We start from the raw sequence: 22,150 nt of genomic DNA, 5'->3' as shown, positions 1-22,150 counted from the left end.
ATTGCAGGTCAGCTCTGACTTGCAGACTGCTTTTGCGTGGTAAGCAAGCTATAGGCATGAGTTTATATCTTTAAAAGGTTGGGGAAAAAACAAGGGAGAGCATTTATATGGGGTGCTATATAGTATGTCACACCCTGTTCTAAATGTTTGCATTTACGAGCTCATTCCATCTTTACAACAATTCTGTGAATCTAATACAACTATTCATTTTATAATGAGGAAACAGCTGTTTCTACATAGGTTAAATAAATAGTTAAAACATTTCACAACTGATCAGTTAGTATGCCTAGAATTCAAACCCAAAAAATTCTGTCTCTGTGCTTTTAACCCATTTGAAAAATTATCCAACAGTTTGAAAGCAGTATATGAGTGCCAAAGGGGAGATACACAGATGGAGGCAACACATTCTGGTGATTTCCCAAGAAGGATATTATGTTTCTGAGAAGCAAGCAAAACCTTTGCAGGAGAATGAGACCATGTTTTTTACTCTGATGAGGGAATATGAACTCTATACCCTGATTAATCAAAAGAAAAATTCCATTCTTTTAATAATCTGTATTTCAAAAAAAAGATATACTCAGCCATCATTATTGCATTTTGGATTTTGTCAATAAAATTTTTGTGGGAACATTTTTTTTCTCTTATTACCTAAGTATCTGTATATTACCTCTGATTTCTTTAGGTCCTCCAAGTCAAATGTATTTACCTTTGGGCTTTTATACGGAAAAATTTTGCTGACTTCTTCTCTAAGTCATTCAATTTTGGGATAGCTTGTTATACAATGATAGGCAATTGATATAGAAATATACAAAGAAAAGTATGTAAACAAAAATAAAGGAGTGTTGATAATTCATATTTTTATAATATGTATAGATGAAATTTCCTAACCTTCCAGTGTCTATGCTATCAACAATTACATAATATTTATTGTGTAATATTCAACATTTAGCTGTGAAGTCACTCCAAAACACAGCAACAAATAGATATACATCACAGAAAATGCTGACTAATTGGTTGACTCTGTGATTGTTAATAATGGTCCAGAAATAAAGAACCAAAAGACGCTGAATAAAATCCTGGGGCCTTGAATTTAGGAAATTTTGAAGTCCATTTACTTAATGTGTCCTTTCAAAGTAAGGTTTCCCTTCCGTGGAATTTTGACCATAATCATTTGAAATTTAGAATTTATAAGGACCTGCCTTGACATTTTTCCTCCCTTATCATTGCAAAAGTAGGTGCACTGAACAAATTGAGGTTGCAAACAACATTTCAAAGAAAAATTAAACTTGGAAGAAGAAAAAGCTTACTTTTAATCCCTTTAGCAACATAATTTGTGCATAAAATTACTTATTTGCTAATATTAATGACCTTTAATTGACACAAAGCAGTTCAAGGTCTTTTCTATAGCTGAAAATAACTACTGATGGGTAGGCTAAAAGTGAGGTAAATATATGTACTACTTTGCCTGGGACATTCCTGGTTGCTGACTATTTTCCCAGGGTAATTATTAATTGCACCCTCTTTAGTGTCAAAAGTGTTCTAGTTTGGATGATAAATTTTCTGGTCAGTCTAGCTGAGAGAAATTTTAAAGACTGTTTAGCACCAAACCTGTTTTTATGGATGAGAATACAAGAAAAAAAAAATTTGAGAAACTTGAAAGCTTTATAATCTTAAAATAGTCATATTATCAATTCAGGAAACTATAATTTATTAAAAAGAAGAAATACTACTTACCCACGTAATGGAGGCATATTCTTCAAGAGTCTTTGCCAGTTATCTTTTAGGACCATGGCTGTCTTATGCCTAGAACTTGTATTTTAAAATGCAAATTGTGCTTAATGAATCTAATCAAAGAAGGTGTTATTCCAATGTGCATAAATCCGTTAGATGAATGGGATAAAACGGTACTCACTCTGTCAGTAATAGTAATTTAACAGAATAATTCCCATTAATATGTCAATATATAAAATGAAAGCTAGAACTTTTAAATTTGCTATTTTTAGGTTTTAACAGACAATTTTTGAAATCCTCTGAAGATATCTCTATCGAGCAAACTGCCTTACAATCTTGTCATGCTAAATTTTGATGAGTGTATTTCCAGGAGGACATTGCCTATTTTAATAGTGATTTGAAGACCATTTATCTTTTTAATTTATTTTTTATTATGTTCAGTTAGCCACTGTATAGTTATGTGTAACACCCAGAGCTCATCACAGCACATGCCCTCCTTAATACCATTTATTAAAGAAGCAAGAAAACTCTGTGACAGTTGGCACAGGACAGGGAAAGACTGAGCCTCTAAAAGGCCACCCACCGAGTCATTTTCTTTCTCTCTTAAAAGTTGCTGTTGAAGGGAATGTTTCCACGATTCATTCCTTTCAATGGGTGTTTGTCAATATTGGTTGCATCTCAGAAGCCTGACTTGAATTTTTATGGTTGACTTTAAAAGAAACAAGATGGGATTGGGAGGGAGACAAACCATAAGTGACTCTTAATCTCACAAAACAAACTGAGGGTTGCTGGGGGGAGGGGGTTTGGGAGAAGGGGGTGGGATTATGGACACTGGGGAGGGTATGTGCTTTGGTGAGTGCTGTGAAGTGTGTAAACCTGGTGATTCACAGACCTGTACCCCTGGGGATAAAAACATATGTTTATTAAAAAAAAAAAAAAAAAAAAAAAAAAAAAAAAAAAAGTAGGTAATCCCCGGGCGCCTGGGTGGCTCAGTGGGTTAAGCTGCTGCCTTCGGCTCAGGTCATGATCTCAGGGTCCTAGGATCAAGTCCCGCATCGGGCACTCTGCTCAGTGGGGAGCCTGCTTCCTCCTCTCTCTCTGCCTGCCTCTCTGCCTACTTGTGATCTCTCTCTGTCAAATAAATAAATAAAATCTTTAAAAAAAAAAAAAAGTAGGTAATCCCCTAGAAGAAGGCTTTTGTTTTAGATTATTTCTTGGTCACTGTGTGTAATAGGTGTTAACTTCACCAAGCCCACCCCTTGCAGATTATGAAGGAAATTGAAAGTTCTCTGTTGCTTTGAGGATACTCCATCTCACAACAGACATTTTCAGTAGGTCGTGAGCCAAATCTCTTACTCCTTATCGGAGACTACATCTCATCTCTCTTGAGGTCAACAGCCTCTTCAACATGGGCTTCAACTCTACTGTTCCTTGTCACCTCCAAGCTCAGCAGTTCATCTTTTGAAGGACACTAAACTGCACTTAGAAATGTCCCTGGGCAAAGTTTTTGTTTTCCTACTTTATTAAAAGGCTGAAAGGAAGAAAACACTTCCTTACCATCCTTTTGTCTAGTTAAAAAATTCCAAGACATTTATATTTCTTTAACTGAACTTGATTTAGTGCATGTAATGCCACTCAGCCCTGTGTCTCTCTTTGAGCAGAGATGAGTCATTGTGGCTAGGCACTCTTGATTCTTGATATTGATTTGTACTTTAGCTGAAACAGTCATAATTAAGTGGCAAGTGATTATTTATGAATTTCTTTGTCACTCTCATTTATTTATTTAATCATTTCTGATAATAAAAATAAAAAACAATAAAAAACAATAAAATTTTACCTTTTTAAAATTTCTGTTATGGTAGCTATAATCTTTAAAGGTCAGAATTTTTAATATCTCAGTAGGCTTTCAGTCAAGTTTTCGATGCTACTGGGTATGCATATGAAAAGACAGGTTATTTGATATTTTAAATTCTATATACCTTTATATAAATGTTATATATGTGTATATGTATATCTGTATACATGCATATATATATATGTATATGTGTTTATATGTGTGTATATATGGTGATATATACGTATGTACATATATATGTTTGTAGAGATACAGATATATAGATATAGATATAGATGTCTAAAGCTTTGAATGGGGTGGACTTTATCCTTCCTGGCCTGCATATTAACAGGTCTAGGCAGTAAAGAAGAGAGTGGGACACATTTCTCTCTCCTATTGCCGCTCTGTTGGTGGAATACCTGTAAAGTTGTGTACAAAATCCTAAGTGGAATTTTGGTACTTATTGGGTTTAACTGAATCTGGTAATCTAGCTTCTGGGGTTCATGCAGAGTTCATACTGCACATGTTGATAATTGATACAGAACAATGGATATCACACTTCATGCTGGCGCTGTGTATCTTCAATATCATTCCAGTATTGGGGTTGGAAGGAAGGAAATCCATTGCCTCTGGGATCCAAAATAAATAAAGCTGTTATCCTTTGTCAGATGTTAATCAAACCAAATACCTCTTCTGTAATATGGGATCAGATGATACACTGAATGTGTTTTCTGCTCCTACTAGAAGTTATGGATAGTTACGTATATTCATATCTGATGGTGTTTTTGTCTTGGAACCATCAGGCCTAAGATTCCCCATGGAGTTAGAATTTATCTTCAGCTTCTGTCTGGAAAAAAAAAAAATTGGAGACTTCATTCAAACCTAATGGGGATTCTTGGGCATGATTCACTAAATAATCAAGTCATTTCCTTTACTCTTCATTACGGCATTACAGAGATCTCTAAATCATTTATTCACCTATCCATTCATTAATTCACCTATCAGTACATCGTAGGGCTGATAAAAATAAATGTTTGGGATTAGTTAAGGAAATATTTTGTGTCCAAAAGTTAGCATGAACTTTTGTTTAAAAAAACAGACATATACATAGAAGGTTTTCTTGGAAATTAGACTAAGTCTGACATGTATTTCTCTAACTGTGTAAAGCAAAGGGTATAGGCCAGGGGGATATATTGTCAACTGCAGAGAATATTTATAAATACTATTCCCTCTTCTTATACATGACCCCAAGTGAAAGCTTTAACTGCCTTCTTAGGCAGTTAAAATAGTAGAAAAGTTGGATTTTTCATAATAGATTAAGTACATCAATGTGTCCCACAACCTAGGTTTATGGTTTAGTAGTCTATGGATGAATTTCAGGAACCTCAGATTGCCTGCAAAAGCTTAAGTGATTGTCTGTACAAGATTAACAATAATATGTTCACTTCTCTGAAGAAACGTTATCAGTTTATCAAAGGATACTGTTAGGCAAAAATAGTTAAAACCACTGACATGTAAAAATTCATATCAATCGTAACACTCATATCAATCCCTATAGTGATCCCCTGAGGATGAATAAGCAAAATCAGGTTGTACTCTCTAATAAGAGAAAAGAACTAGAAAGCTAGACCTGTATGATATATTTATGGAATGTATTAAGTTGATGATAAACTTCAGTTGAATTTATTTGTTGTATTATTGTTAATGCCCCGAGTCTTGCCTCAAGTTCAAGGTGCCCACTACACAGGAAACTCCAGGATGATGGGCAACCTGAGTCTCACTTTTTAGATAGTGCCAATCGCTCATCCTTGGATGACTAATTCCTATAAAGATTCCTCCATGTGACACTGCACTTTCTCATCTGCTGCCAATGAAGTCACCACAAGAACAGAAGCTATCCTTCCCGTGGAATCGCCCCCAATTTCCCAGAGTTCAGGTTTTCTTAGCTGTGACATTTGTTAGTGAAATGAAAGTTTAGACTGTATAGCTGGTAACCATCTGTGATTAGCTAATTGAATTGTTCCAAGGCATTTAATGTCATCTTCAGAAGGGTTTTCAGCTTGGCTGACTATGCCTTCCTTCAAGCTGGCCTTGACCTACACAGGCATACCTCAGAGATCTTGTAGGTTTAGTTCCAGACCACCGCGATAAAGCAAGTATCACAATAAAGCCAGTCGAATGAATTTTTTGTTTCCCAGTGCATAACTTAGGTTTATACTATACTGTAGTCTATTAAGTGTACAATAGCATTATGTATAAAACAACGATGTACATTTCTTAATTTAAAAATATTTTATTGCTAAAAAATGCTAACCATCTTCTGCACTTCCAGTGAGTCATAATGTTTTTGGTGGTGGAGGGTCTTGCCTCGATGTTGATGGCCACTGACTAATGGTGATGGTGGCCGAAAGCTGGAGTGGCTGTGGCAATTTCTTAAAATAAGACAAGAGCGTGGTTTACCTCATTAATTGACTCATCTTTTCACGAATATTTTCTCTATAGCAAATGATGTTTTTGATAGTTTTTTACCCAGAGTAGATCTTTCAAAATTGGAATCAATCCTCTCAAAGTCTACTGCTGCTTTATCAAATAAGTTTATGTAATATTTGAAACCCTTGTCATTGCAACAATCTTCACAGCATTTTCACCAGGAGTAGATTCTGTCTCCGGAAACCACTTCCTTGCTCATCCGCAAGAAGCATCTCCTCATCCGTTAATTTTATCACAAGATTGCAGCAATTCGGGCACATCTTCAGGTTTCACTTCTTCTTTTGATTTTTTAACCATTTCATTGTATTTTTCTTACCATGGTAAGTGTACTCTTTAATCTGCCTCCCCCAGTTCCCCAACCCCCAACCCACCTCCCTTCTGGTAATCATCAGCTTGTTCTCTACACTTAAGAATTTGTTTCTTGATGTATGTCTCTCTCTCTCTTTTTTCCCTTTGTTCATTGTTTTATTTCTTAAATTCCACATATGAGTGAGATCACATGGCATTTGTCTTTCTCTGATTGACTTATTTCACTTAGCATTATACTATCTGGCTCCATCCATATTCTTGCAAACGACAAGATTTCAATGTTCCTATGGCTGAGTAATAGTCCATTGTGTGTGTGTGTGTGTGTGTGTACCACCTCTTCTTTATCCATTCATCTATTGATGGACACTTGAGCAGCTTTCATAGTTTGGCAGGCTCCACTTATCTTTTTTTTTTAATTTTTAATTTTTTCAGCGTAACAGTATTCATTATTTTTGCACCACACCCAGTGCTCCATGCAATCCGTGCCCTCTCTAATACCCACCACCTGGATCCCCCAACCTCCCACCCCCCGCCCCTTCAAATCTCTCAGATTGTTTTTCAGAGTCCATAGTCTCTCATGGTTCACCTCCCCTTCCAATTTCCCCCAACTCCCTTCTCCTCTCTAACACCCTTTGTCCTCCATGATATTTGTTATGCTCACAAATAAGTGAAACCATATGATACTTGACTCTCTCTGATTGACTTATTTCACTCAGCATAATCTCTTCCAGTCATCCATGTTGCTACAAAAGTTGGGTATTCTTCCTTTCTGATGGAGGCATAATACTCCATAGTGTATATGGACCACATCTTCCTTATCCATTTGTCCATTGACGAGCATCTTGGTTCTTTCCACAGTTTGACGACCGTGGCCATTGCTGCTATAAACATTGGGGTACAGATGGCTCTTCTTTTCACTACATCTTTATCTTTGGGGTAAATGCCTAGTAGTGCAATGGCAGGGTCATAGGGAAGCTCTATTTTTAATTTCTTGAGGAATCTCCACACTGTTTTCCAAATTGGCAGGCTCCACTTCTAATTCTAGTTTTCTTGCTATTTGTACTACCTCTGCAGTTACTTCCTCCACTGAAGTCTTGAACCCCTTGAAGTCATCTATGAGATTGGAAAACAACTTCTTTCAACATACTATTAATATTGATATTTTGACCTCTTTCCATGAATTAAAAGTGTTCTATATGGCATCTGGAATGGTAAATGCTTTCCAGAAGGTTTTCAATTTGCTTTTCCCTGGTCCATCAGAGGAATCATTATCTATGGCAGCTGTAGCCTTATGGATGTATTTCTTAAATAATAAGACTTTGAGGGTGCCTGGGTGACTCAGTCAGTTAAACATCTGACTCTCGATTTTGGCTCGGGTCATGATCTCTGGGCCATGAGATTCAGCCCCGTGTTGGTCTCTGCACTCAGCAGAGTCTGCTTGAGATATTCTCTCTCCCACTCCCACTAACAATAAATAAATAAATGTTTAAAAATAAACAAAACAAACAAACAAACAAATAATAAGACTTCAAAGTGGAAATTACCTCTTGATGCATGGACTACAGAATGGATATTGTGGTCGCAGGCATAGAAACAACATTAATCTCACTGTACATCTCCATCAGAGCTCTTGGGAGATGAGGTGCATTGTCCATGAGCAGTGATATTTTGAAAAGAATCTTCTTTTCTGAGTAGTACTCAACAGTGGGCTTAAATATTCAGTAAACCATGTTGTAAGCAGATGTACCATCATCTAGGTTCTATTTTTCGTTATAGAACAGACTGGGTAGATTGCCCTCACATAATTCCTGAGAGCTGTGGGATTTTCAGAATGGTAATGAACATTGCCTTCAACTTAAAGTCACCACCTGCATTAGCTCCTAACCAGAGAACCAGCCTGTGCTTTGAAGATTTGAGGCCAGGCATTGACTTATCCTCTCTAGGTATGCAAGACCTACATGGCATCTTCTTCCGATATAAAGCTGTCTGTCTCCATTGAGAGTATGTTGTTTAGTGCATCACCTTCTTTAATTATCTACCACAGGGTTAGATTTTCTGGATAACTTGCTGCTCTACATCAGTATGGAGATGGCTTCTTTCCCTAAACTTTACAAACCACACTCTGCTAGCTTCAGACTTTTCCTCTGCAGCTTCTCACTTCTCTTACCTCTCCCTCTCTCACCTTCAGAACACTGAAAAGAGTTAGGGCCTTGCTCTGGGTTAGGCTTTGTCTGAAGAGAATGTTGCGGCTGGTTTGATCTTCTATGCAGACCACTAAAACTTTCTCCATATCAGCAATAAGGCTGCTTGGCTTTCTTATCATTCATGTGTTCAGTGAAGTAGCACATGTAATTTCCTTCAAGAACTTTTCCTTTGCATTCACAATTTGGCTGCTTGGTGCAAGAGGCCTTGCTTCTAGCCATCTCAGCTTTCATCAAATTGTCCTCACTAAGCTTAGTCATTTCTAACTTTAGATCTCAAGTGAGAGACGTGCAACTTCTTTTCACTTACAGGTTTTATTTATTTTATTTTTTTTTAAAGATTTTATTTATTTATTTGACAGACAGAGATCAGAAGTAGGCAGAGAGGCAGGCAGAGAGAGACAGAGAAGCAGGCTCCCCGCTGAGCAGAGAGCCCGATGCAGGACTCGATCCCAGGACCCTGGGACCATGACCTGAGCCAAAGGCAGAGGCTTTAACCCACTGAGCTACCCAGGCACCTGAACTTACAGGTTTTTAATTGACCTAGTTTTGATATTTTTGTGTCTCAGAGAACAGAGAGGCCCAAGGAAATGGAGAAACATGAGGAAAGGCTGGGCAGTGGAACATTTGGAACAGGTACGACACTTACAAATGAAGTTCATCATTATCTATGGGAGCAGTTCATGGAGTTCCAAAACAATTACAATAGCAACATTAAAGACCACTGATTGTAGGTCACTCTAACAAATATAATAATAACAAAAAGGCTTGAAACATTGCAAAAATTACCAAAATGTGACACAGACAAAAAACAAGCAAATGCTGCTTAAAAAAAAAAATAAAAAGAAAAGAAAAGAAAAAAAATATGGTGCCAATAGACTTACTTGATGCAGGGTTGTCACAAACCTTCAATTTGTTAAAAAAATCAATATTTGTGAAGTGCAATAAAGCAAAATGCAGTACAAATGAGGTATGCCTAGAGTCGATCCTATTAATTTTAAGGGAAAATTACATGAGTAGCTTTTGTCCACCCAATTTGACAGTAACCCCTCTATTCTAAACCTCCTCACAAAAAATGGGGCCCCTAACATTTGTTTAGTTACAGAAATATTGTTTATTATTATTTTCTTCAAATTCCTTTTTTCTCCATCTTTTCTCTTCTTTCCACGGTGGGTAGAATTTTTCTCAGTACCCAGACAAGTATGCTGCTTTGACTCTACTTGTAGAACAACAAACCCAAGTATTTAAAAGTTATTAAAATTGTCTGTTCTATTGTTTCATGAATTGTATTTATGAAATTAACAAGGCATTTTCTTCCATTTAGCCTAGTTGGAGTTTTAAATTTCCCCTCCATCTCACCAGGACATTTTTATCCTCCCTCTTCCAATTCCCCTTCTCAGTTTTGTAGACAGCAACACTTCCTCTTTGTACTAGAACCTTTATCAACACTGGAAAGAGAGCTCCCACCGTCCTTTGAGACAGTGCATTGTCCCATTTTCTTGCCTCTGCCCTCATTCCCTTTAGAGTCAGTTGAAGCAGTGTTCTTCAAACTGTTGGATGTGATCCATAAATGGGTCATGAAATCAATTTAGTAGGTCATGACCAGCATTATATAAATAAAATAGAATTGCCTGGAATAGAATAGAATAGAAAATATCAGAGTGCATCTCACAGGAAGGGTAACAACTACGTCATGAAACTTTTCTTTTTCCAGTTGAAAGAGAGAAAAAAAGAGACTGTGCAGGGTCTCAAGATAAAATATTTTTCTTACCATTGGTCATGGTTAAAAGCACTTGAGAAACACTGAGTTTAAATGCTGGGACTACAATATCATCTCCCCTACATTCCACAGAGGGGGATTTTAACTCCTTAAATCTCTTAATAGATCAGTGGTTTTGAGCTTGTATGCGTAGAACTTTTTTTATTTTTTTAAATAATCTCTACACCCAATTTGGGGATTGAACTCAAGACCCCTAGATCAAGAGTCACATGCTGTACCAACAGAGCCAGCCAGGAATGCCCCTGCGTAGACCTCTTTTCAAATCTGGTGAAATTCTATCTCTTTTCCCACAAACACATACTGGAGCACAAGCTCAAAAAAAGTTCACAGTGTTGCTCACAGAAGCTTAAGCTCTGCTGCCCTTATCATCATGATTGCTTGGAATTTGTCCCCAAATTCTGGAACGTTTCACGTTATCCCACACTGCCCATTTTCATCCATACATTCTCACATCTGTCTAGTTGATGGAGTTTCTGTCTTATCTCCATGTCCTCTCTCCCTCTCATCTTTGTAGCCACCTCCTTGCTACTCGAAGCATATGAAAATTTTGCATTCAGTTCCTCTGGCTAGCCCTCTATACAGTCGCCCTCTCTAATACTCTCTAAAAGCCTGTCTTGCAGATGTTGCAGACTATCTAAAGTGGAGTGCATTTCTGCCCTCCCTCTTCATTTGCCTTCCTTTCCTTTGTCCTGAATTTGGATATGTGTCTATTTAGAATGCAGCCTGATGGGTAATGAACAGCTTTGCGCGCACCAGACATGTTCTGTAAATATTGTTCCTATAAAGAGTAGGTATTTATTCTTCGAAACCAGCCATCCAATCATGTAGATATGCATTATTACCGAACTGGCATGCAGAAATTCCCTGGAGTTTGACAAAATGAAAACAGGTTGTACTTGCTCCTCAAATCCTAGCAATGGTTAAAAACTGCATTTTCATGCAAACATAAATTACAAATGGAATTATGATAACTGATTACCCCCCCCTTCCAAATGCACACAAATCATTTGTAATCCTGCCCTGGAGTGCTGAATAGTTGGCTCATTGCATATGCTCACAGCGTTTGTCAGTCCTATTCAATCACCGCTCCTTCCTGTGGCAAAGTGTACAGGGGCGTTCAGAAAACCAGTATGTCTCTATTTCCCTAAATCTACTATTAGGGTGTAGAATCGTCAGTGCAGAGCACTGCTGCTTCACAATAGGAATAATCCTGAGTGTGTATCTTCGTTTTATTCATCTTCAATTTCTGTTTGACAGAATTTCATGCTGCTGGAAGATGTTACATTGACAGCCGAGAGATAATTTCCGTTTTTAATCCCGAGAACAAGAGCCACTTGGGAAGCGACTATAAATGTCCTCTGGGTGTCCCAGAGATATGCCTCATCCCTGTGCTGGAAGGAACACACCTCTGGGGAGGAAAGAACTTTGATCAGTAAGTCTCTTTGGAAAACATTAAGAGAAATAGATTTCATTGATTCCCCCATGAGTCATGGGTCTGAGATAAAGTAAGCCCTTCCATTTCTAAATCAACTTTCAAGTGTCAGTAACTCTGTCATTACTCCCAGGCAATAGTTTCCAGTGAGGAGCTGAATGTAATGTTTCCAAACAAGCCTCTCTTTTCTTTCAGTATAGTCTGGTAATAAAGGTGTCATGGGCCGCCTTCTTTCCAGCACATTATCTCAGCTGGCTGTCCCTGGTAGATGTCCTGTTAAAGATGCTGGACAAGCTGGTTGATGCCTAGGTCTGTAGAGCTATGGTGTTCTTCTTGGGCCAGTCCTCCTGATTTACTTAAGGATTGAAGCTTTATCTTATAATTAAAATATCTTCTCAGGGCCAGCCCTCCTTGGGTTCAGAAAGATGATTCATTGACAGCACAGAGACCATTTCCCATCTGTTCTGGACCACTGGGGATAGGTTCCTTTTCTAAGAGGGGAATTGCTGACTTCTCATCCTTCTTCTTTGTCAATTAGTAGCCTATCGCCTAAGGTGTTACAATGTATATTAGGGGTGTGTGTGTGTGTGTGAGTATGCTTTATGTATAAATATGCAGATATATATATACATTTATATACACTTTATATATGTCATATATTACTATATAAATACATGTATACACACATACACACATAAACACATACTAAACTAAGCTAAAGGTCCTTAAGGGTCAGGATCCCTATATATTTATCATTTTTGAATATATATGTATATATATAGCACACACATTTGCACATACACGATGTATGTTATATATACTTGCCATGTATACTAAATATATGTCATATACACAGAATATCTATTACATACATATGCATTGTCACAAATGTGTTTACATATAAATGTGTGTGTGTGTGTTTAGAGGTCTTCAAACCCAGGATTTCTTATATATCCTTGTGTCCCATTTTCTAACCCTGTAAATGACACATAAATTCAAATCGATTCAATCAATAAGTATATATTACCCATTGTGCCAGGCTATGCTACATTCCAGAAATACAAGGTTTACCTAGACATTAATTCATACACTTTTATAATATGCATAGAGAGAGATTTTAAAATGCTTCTAGAATTCATGGAAGGAACTCCTCTTTTGAGGACATCCACAAGAGCACAACATAAAAAGTAATTTTTGACTAGAGCATAAAAGGCAACGAAGATTTAGCCAATGACAGATTGGTGGGGACACGGGCGGGGATGGAGAAGATAGGCATGGGAGGGAAGGTTTCCACAGAAGACTTGTGGCTGAGAGAAAACAAATGTACTAGATGGCTCTTTTAGTCTTAACACCAGAAGCATCTAAGATAATTTTTAAGGCTTTTAAAGATGATCATCTATTTTAAAATTTTTAAATAATCAAAGCCTCACTAGAGTGTGAGACACATGGTGATGGTGTGATCTGTTAGGCTGCGGGTGCCCAGTGGTCCTTCCTGTCAGTCCAAAGTGCACAGATGGTACAGATGACAGTGCCTGATGCCAATGAACTCCCTGCACTCATGGGCAGGTCATAATTGTTTCCCGTCATTTGTGTGTTTTGGTGAGTGTAGTAGAAATTGGTTAGTAGTTCTTCAAACCCATTTCCTTCTGTTTCTGGGCGGAGAACTGTTCTGAATTCCCCCAGGCTCCTTTTGACTTGAGCCTGACTATGTGGACGGACCATTCTAGACAACCGAATGTGGTCCGACAGGATAGATTCTGCTTCCAGTCCTGGTTCATTAAAACCTGTCTCCAACTTCTCCTCTCTTTTCCTGACTGTCAGCCAGCGTGTCAGTGCTCAGGGAACTCCAGAACCCTGAGCCAATAATTAGAGAACCTGCATCAGCCCAAGTACCTGAATAATTGCTTGGTTCCTCCTGTCCACTGAGCATTTCAGGGGCTAGAAATAAATTTTGATTGTCTTAAATGATTATAATTTCATGGTTTACCTAGTATTACTGTGACTAATAGCATGACCATACTTTTTAAATTTTGTTTTGTTTTGAATAATCATCACCTTTTAAAATTAAAGTCTGTAAAAATTTCACTCCAGAATAGGTCAAATGCAAGATAATCCTAAATACTATAGTTAGTACAGTGGTGGTAGGGCAGAGCTCTCACTACTGTTGCTAATAACTTAATTACTTCTTTAAATGCCTTTTCTGATAGGATATAGGCCTTATCTATGCAAAGTTATTTATTTTATTCATCATTTTATTTAGAGTATCTGGCATGATGAATACTGGTGATCCACAAATATATGAGATGAGCCAAGTACAGGATCAGCAAGGTGAAGGTTAAGTGGGAGTCCAATCAAACACAGGTCTTAGTAACTATGTTAGAATTTGAACTTGATCCTGAGGGCAATGGAGAACCACTGAGGGGTTTAAGGAGAGAGACTGACAGTAATCAGATTTTATCTTTGGGAAGATCACTATAGTCAAAATATGTTTTTCCACCTTCTGAAAAGGGTTTAAAACAAATTAAGAAGATCTGTTTGGAGGCTCCTACAGTAATCTAGGTAAGAGATAATCGTGTTCATGGGCCCATGAAAGCCGATGAGAAAATGCATTTAGCTATATTTAGAAGGAAGACTTGACAGAACTAGATGGCTACCTAAGCAGGAAGCAGTAGATTTGAGAGTGTAGGAAAAGACCAGGATGACTCTTACTTTGTGGTCAGGGTGATCAGGTGGGTGGCACTGACATCACTAAGATGGAGACCCCAGGAGAAGGAAACATTGGGAGAAGTTATAGTTACCATAGTGATTATGCTTGTCTCAACATTTGGGCTTTGTACATGCTAATCTCTCTTAAAATGTTCTAAAATTAACCCCATTTCCTCTTTCCTTTCCCCTCTTCTCTGTTACTTGCCAACTGTTTTTGTTTTTTTTGTTTTTTGTTTTAACCTGGATAACTTCTATTCATCTATTACATCTCAGATTAGACACCACTTCCTGTGTGAAACTTTCCTAGGATCCCAAGACAGGATATAGTGCTTTCTCAATGTGCTTCCCGGACTCCATGCAACAGTGTAGCATTTAACATACTCTATTGTATTCACCTGTGTACATTTCATGGCACACATCTCTACCCAAAGCTCATAGAAGACAAGAACTATCCTTTAACAGTCGGTCCCCGGTGCCCATCATAATGCTTATGTCAGAGCAAGTGCTCAAAATTAAAATGTAACCATGGATAAATGAATGAATGAATGAGTGAAACAAATAATTTTGAAGGGCACAATATTGAAACCAACTAATAACATTTGCTTTCACACTGCCTGTTTCTGTTTGAGATTTGTGGCATGCAGTTAGCACAGATGGCCCTGAGATTGCAATACTCTCTACATATTTACTCTGTTCCTCCCCCGCTCTCATTCTCTCCCCACTCCCACCCAACCCCCCACCAGGAATGGTCTTGAATCACAAATGACTCCACTGTTCCCTTAAGCATCTGTCTCTGATCACAGCGTGAGTCCACCAATCTTGTAATAGACGCCACAAGTGTTTTCCTTGGGTTAAAAAACTCATCAAAATTAATACTAAATTGAAAATGGGAAAGTTCATAAAAGGGAGTTGCTGTTCAAGTAAAACATGATTGCAGCCACTCAAATAATAAGTTTCTAAGGTTTTTCTATTCTCCAAAGTACTAAAATAATGAAAAGAGGGTATAAGGGACACCCTCCCATTCCCACCTGTCAAATACAACTAGTCTAATGTACAAACTGATATCAACTTGCTTTGTTCCTTGCTTTTTTATGAACAAAGCCACCAGACTGAACTAAGTATAGCAGTGAAGAAAAGAGCTACAAACTTGATTGGAATCCTAGTAGTTGCTGATTTTGGTAGCAATGAATCTAGATGAAGACTCAGGACAAAGAGAGGCTCATGCAAGGACACATATGCAGTCTTCAGCCTTGCACTTGAGGTGTAGTCTGTGCACCTGTAGCTTTGCTTTTAGCTGGGAGCCTGTTAAAAATGCAGACTCTCTCCCCCAGTCCTACTGAATCAGTCTGTAGTTTAACAAGATTCTCAGGTGATTCGTATGGCCATGAAATCTTGGGAGGCATTGCTCTAAATCATAGCATTCAAAGTGCCTCCTGAGCTCAGATGAATTCATTGTAAGGTAACTTTAGAATTTATTATCCAGATTAGGACATTTCTGAGAGTGAAGGGAGTATAGAAAGAGGTATAAAAAGGGAGTATGAAAATAATTGTAATTGTATATACTTAAAATATTTAGTTCTTAAGAAATAAATTTGTAATATAAATGGATCTATGTAATAGTTATAACCATGAGCCATCTTTAAAAGTAAAATTCTCTCAAAAAGTAGAAAGAAAACATATGAATGGATATTCAAGAAAAATTTCTTTGCATTGAACTCAATATCAAAATATAAGTTCTGGGTTAGACAGAGTCTGAGACACTCTGTTTATTCCAAACTCATGTTTACTTTAAAAATATGTAGTACATGTGACTGGATAAATATATAAATGGAGTGTGTATATACTGGTTATGATAGATAGCTATGTCCTAGATCTATCCGCTGAGATGGTGGAGAAGCAGTGATACCCAGTAATAACAAACATAATTAGTGTCAAGGTCTTGGCTTCTTAACATCATTCTCCAATAAGAGGAATGAGGGTCCTTTGGAGAAAAATACTAGCTCTAGATCTGGGTCAGGGAAAAATATGAGTTCTATAGCAATGAGTTTTAAAATTAGGCATTCTAGAGCTTACTATATCTCATAGTGCCAGATAGTAAGGAAGTTGCTCAAAAAAAAAAAAAAAAAAAAAGATGCACCCACCTGAAAGAGTTGCCCACGGCAAAAGCTGAAACAATTTGAGCAATGAAATAATGCAAGTACAGTAACCCTTCCATTATCCACAGGGGATACATTTCAAGACGCCCAGTGGATGTCTGAAACCAAAGATAGTACCAAACCCTATATATACTATGTTTTTCCTATACATACAGACCCACGATGAAGTTCAGTTTATAAATTAGACACAGTAAGAGAGTAACAACGACGAATAACAAAATAGAACAAGTCTAACAACATACTATAGTAAAAAGTACAGGAAGGTGGTCTCTCTTGCAAAATATCTTACTATTCTGTACTCACCCTTCTTTTCCTTGTGACGATGGAAGATGAAAAAGGGCCTGCGCGATGAGTTGAAGCGACATGAAGGAGGCAGGCACCACGACATAGTGCTAGGCTACTACTGACCTTCGGACCTCACCGCTCAAGGAGAATCATCTGTTTCCAGACCCTGGTTGGCTGCGGGTAATCGAAATCGCAGAAAGTAAGCCCCCAGATAAAGGCAGACTACTATATGAGGTTATATGACAGAGAACAAAGTAAATAGCCATAAGTTCATACTGATATAAATAAATGACTGGACAAATATGTAAATGGAGGAGAAGGGGCGGGTTTTCATTTAAGAAGAGTTTCAATAATCAATACAGAGAGAATGAAACAAAATAAAGATCTATTTTGCCATAGTAACAGTTGCTGTAGACAAGACCACTCCTGAATGCTAAAAATCAGTGGGATTTTAGCTAGAAATTTTGAGAAACAGGATATAAGAGGAGCCTCAAAGAATCTCCCCAAATATGTATTAATTATAGTTTTTTAAAAAAGATTTTATTTATTTGAGAGAGGGAAAGAGAGGGAGCACAAGCAGGGGGAGGGGCAGAGGGAGAAGGACAACCAGGGAACCTGATGCAGGGCTCCATCCCAGGACCCTGAGATAGTGACCTGAGCCGCAGGCAGATGCCCAACCTACTGAGCCACCCAGATGCCCCTATAGTGGTTTTAACATAGGTCCACAAATGTTTGGATACTTCTCACTTCAGGTAGTAGAGCTTAATTCCCTATCCTTGGAATGGACCAGATTTAGTGATTTATCTTTAATGAACAGAGAGTGGAAAGGGGGAATAAAAGGTAATTTTACAGTGGAGAACACGGCATATACAACCTTAGTCAAGTGGTCAAGCTTAACATCACTAGAGATAAGTTGGGCTAATATCAGGTATCCCCAGTGAGAAGCCTTTTACCTTTCTGCTATCCCCCCAACCCCAAACTCTGGCTCCAGACCAATCATTAAAAAACTCAGAAAAACTGAAATCAATGAACATCCTACAAAGCATCTGAACAGTAGTCTTCAAAAGTTTCAAAGTCATAGAAAATACATATAATATAGATAGTATAATCTCAGAAAAAAATGGTCAAGGAGATACTCTTATTTTTCTATTTTTAATTAAAATGTGCAAATATGTTGGTCCATATATCCACAGAGGGCCTATTTTTGTTTCAATTTAACTGCCTTCTTTTGGCAAATATACTTTAAAGCAAAATTATCACATAATTTGTCTCTTGTTTTCTGAATATAGATAATGGAAGATCAAAAACCTTCTTATGTCATTCCCTTGTAATAAAAATTTATCCATTTACAAATGGAAGCTCCAACAAAAGAGCATTCCCCAAAGTTGAGATAATACAAAATGCAATTATAGAATTTACAAATTAAATCTTGGACACTGTTTTAAATCTTAATGTTCAACAGATTTAGACTCCTGATTTTGTATGATAAATTTCATGTATTTTTTGTAGCTTCTCTGAAAACATTTGATACTCCATTCATTGAATATATTGAATAAAGAGTTCCAAATTGTTTTGATTAAAATACAAACAAAATTCAAAGGAGTTGGCAAAAGAAAAAAAAAGATCAATACCATTATATAACATACATGTGGATATACGAAATATTCCTTGAAATTAATAACTCACACATTGCTAAAATCTGATTGTTGATGGGAAGCAAAGAGAAACTGAATTTGGTAATACAATGATTGTCTTGCATTCAACATAAGTTTTACCATGAAAATCTTGTTCAACTACTCTAACGATGTGTATTTACACATATATACATACATATGTATTTAAATGAAGTTAAATTATTAATTAAATGAATCAATCGCATTTAATTTAAATTAAGAGTATATCTCTCTATATTTCAACTTCCCCAACTCTGACTTCTAATTCAATTGATAAGAGTACTGTCACTTATTTTAAAAATTCTAAACTCTATGTGCACTAGCCAGGTTTCAATAATGATCTTAATACCGCTCAGCCATCGGAGCGAAATGAAAAGCCATGCTTTCTAGAGTAATGCATACATACCCTCCACAGCTGTGCCTACGAATCATAATCTTCAGGCCCAATCAGCTAGCTAATGAATGACTGACTCTGAAGTCAATGATAACGATTCTTGAGCAGATTTATGTGATTGTTTTTGTGTGGTTTATTTTATCTCAGCAGCTTCCTTAGTGAATGGTAGGCATCCAAAAATAATTTTAGGAAAATCCCACGCTTACCTAGCTTTCCTGAAAAAGGCAAACTTTTGTTCTTAGTTTTTTACATTATATCTGATATTTTGTTTGAAGCATTTTGTCGTGAAAATGGCAGGTTGCCACATAAAAAGATGTTACCTAACAACAAAATAAATACCTCTATATTTATATCATAGATGACCATATACTCCATGATAAAACAAGAGTAACTAGAGGATTCAGATTATTATCCACCTGTATCTTCAACAATGAGATAACCTGCTACTTTCAGTGTATTCTATATGAAACCAGGAATGCCTCACATTTTTCACAGATTTCATCATCTGGTGGGGCTTTGGGCATCTTGGTGGTCAGAGCACAGTTACACCCAACAGTTTGGGGGGGTAGTAGCCCCCAAATCTTCTCCTACAACTACAGGGCAGAAGTCTGAAGTTGTTCCTAGATGTTTCTCTCCAAATGTGCTTTATCCTAGAGTGCCTTAGGTGTGTCCTTGAAAAGAAGGTGTTGGGGCACCTGGGTGGCTCAGTGGGTTAAGCCTCTGCCTTCGGCTCAGGTCATGATCCCAGGGTCCGGGGATGGAGCCCCGCATCGGGCTCTGTGCTCAGCAGGGAGCCTGCCTCCCTCCACCCCCCTTTCTGCCTGCCTCTCTGCCTACTTGTGTTCTCTCTCTCTCTCTGTCAAATAAATAAATAAAATATTAAAAAAAAAAAAAGAAGAAGGTGTTGTTTCCATTGCATCTGGAAAAGGGTCAATGCAATCGTTTTTCAGCTTTAACCACACGTTAAAGAGAAAACAACTCACTGGGTATTGTTATTTTGATCCAACTCTTGGTAATAATTAATAATAATAATAATACTTACTATGAAAAATTTGAGATCAATTCTAAGCCAGGCCGGAAAAGTCCCAGGCAGAATGAGACAAATGAATACCGTAACTCAGGCCACTCTTGTACCAGTGGGCAATAAAATGGTGTCAGGCTCACCTGCAACATGATTATAAGGGATTTGGCTTGACCTACAGAGAGTGGGAACCAGGGCCTCATGGAAAAGGGTAGCAAAAGGCAACTGGACTCCAGACTCGACCCTAAGGGCTCTGTCATTTGGGCAACTCACTCCATGGCTCTAAGCCTCAGTCTGTTCATTGGTAAACTATTAATTGTAGGACCGATGAGGCAGGGATAGCGCTGCTCAAAACGACACACGTGCATTATCACATTCCTCTGAACCTTAAATGCAACTGAATCTGCTCCAAGCCTGTATCCATAAGACTGACAGGGAAGTTAATCTGAGCATTATAGGAACTCCCTCCAACTTCCAGGATTAGGAAATTGATGGATTATTATCCATGACATGTGAGAAGGACCTGTAAATTTCAGGGTTACATTTCCATTCTGAGTGCGTTGATGGTTCTTGCCCGAGTCCTTATATAAATTGAAAAAGACACATCTGTCGCTTTTGTGCCAGGAAAGAGGGAATAATTGGAGGAGCTAAATCATCAAATAAGCTAGAGGGAATGAAAAGCTTAAGTGGGAAGAGTGGCTTTGACAAAGATCAGGGACAGTTCGCCCATTGTAGTAGAGGAGGAAGGAATCTGCGTGTCCACACAGGTGTGTCTGTGAATACCTTGGTAGGAACACCTTCCTGTTAATTCTTTTGTCTTGAATTTTCTGTGTTTCTCTTCAGATGTGTTCTTACAATTTCTGTGTTGATCTCCTTCATTCTTCGTTCATCTGTATCATCCCCTCTTTCTAACCTAGGCATGATATTGCATATACATTCTTTTATTATATTTTTTATAAAGTTTGTGTCCCTGTTATTAATTTTAAAGGACTACTTCATCCCTGGATATTTTTTCCTAAGTGTAACAACATTGTATTTTATCTACTTAATTGTTTTCTTGAGGGTCATTGAACCCTGATGGAGGAAAAAGAAAAAAAAAGTTCTGGATTTAGTGAAAGTCATATACACTCACAACATCTGCAACCAAGGTATGCCATACGGAAGAAGTCGAGTTAATGATTGAAGAAGCGTCGTGAAGCAAAAAGCTCTGACATTCTTCTTTAATATAAAGATAAAAGTCACTTGAAATCAATTATTATTTGCATGCAAAATGGGGCTGCTAGGTTCTTGAAAACAGTTTATTTTCTTTCAATCCTGTGTATTCTATTAATACACTGGGCAAACTCTTTTTTCTAGATAGTGCTAAAGTAAACTTTCACCCAGCCTGTGTCTGTTTTTTTTTATGATTCTCTGAGTTAATAACGTTTACTGTGTCCCAGACAGATATATGCCTTGGTGCAGGGTTTTTATCAGACCCCATTCTGCCTCATGATTGGGTTCCTAGTGATCGGTGGAGAGTTCTTAGTTAGATGCCAAATTCTTTATGGATATCATCAATGTTTGTTAATAACATTCATGTCTCAATCAAGTTCCAGAAGATTTAATAGTTTGGGGATAACAATTTCTGCCATGCTGCTACACATTTGTAGAGTCCAGCAGGGAGATGTAACAAAATAAACTTCTGTTGTTTTAAGTCACCAAGCTTGTGGTAATTTGTTACGGCAGTCATGAGAAAGTAATATGCTTTTTCTCTATCTCCAGAGATTGATTGAGCTAGACTTAATATATCAGAGGGAGAAAAAGTAGCTGGAATTTTCACTGCACACCCTGATATTATTCTTTTGGCTTGGTAGAGAAAGGAACATGATGTGGAGAGGTAACCTGAGAGTAAGGCTCATGGGTCTGGGTCTCAACCCATTGCCTTTGTGACTTTGGGCACTTAAATTCTGACCCTTAGTTTTTGCCTGGAAATGAGAGGGCTCCACTTGATTAAAAGATTGTCAAATATTGTTCCCAGGTTACATACTGACTTCATTTTTTTAGTTTTAATTTCAATGCTAACCCATACATACTGAATTATTTTTAAATTGTAATAATTTTAAAACCTGGAATGTGTTATATATGAGATAGCAACCCTT

The sequence above is a fragment of the Mustela erminea genome, chromosome 16 (genome assembly GCF_009829155.1).
Source record: "Mustela erminea isolate mMusErm1 chromosome 16, mMusErm1.Pri, whole genome shotgun sequence".
In the NCBI taxonomy this organism is placed as follows: Eukaryota; Metazoa; Chordata; class Mammalia; order Carnivora; family Mustelidae; genus Mustela; species Mustela erminea.
Note: the sequence above shows the minus strand (reverse complement) of the source record.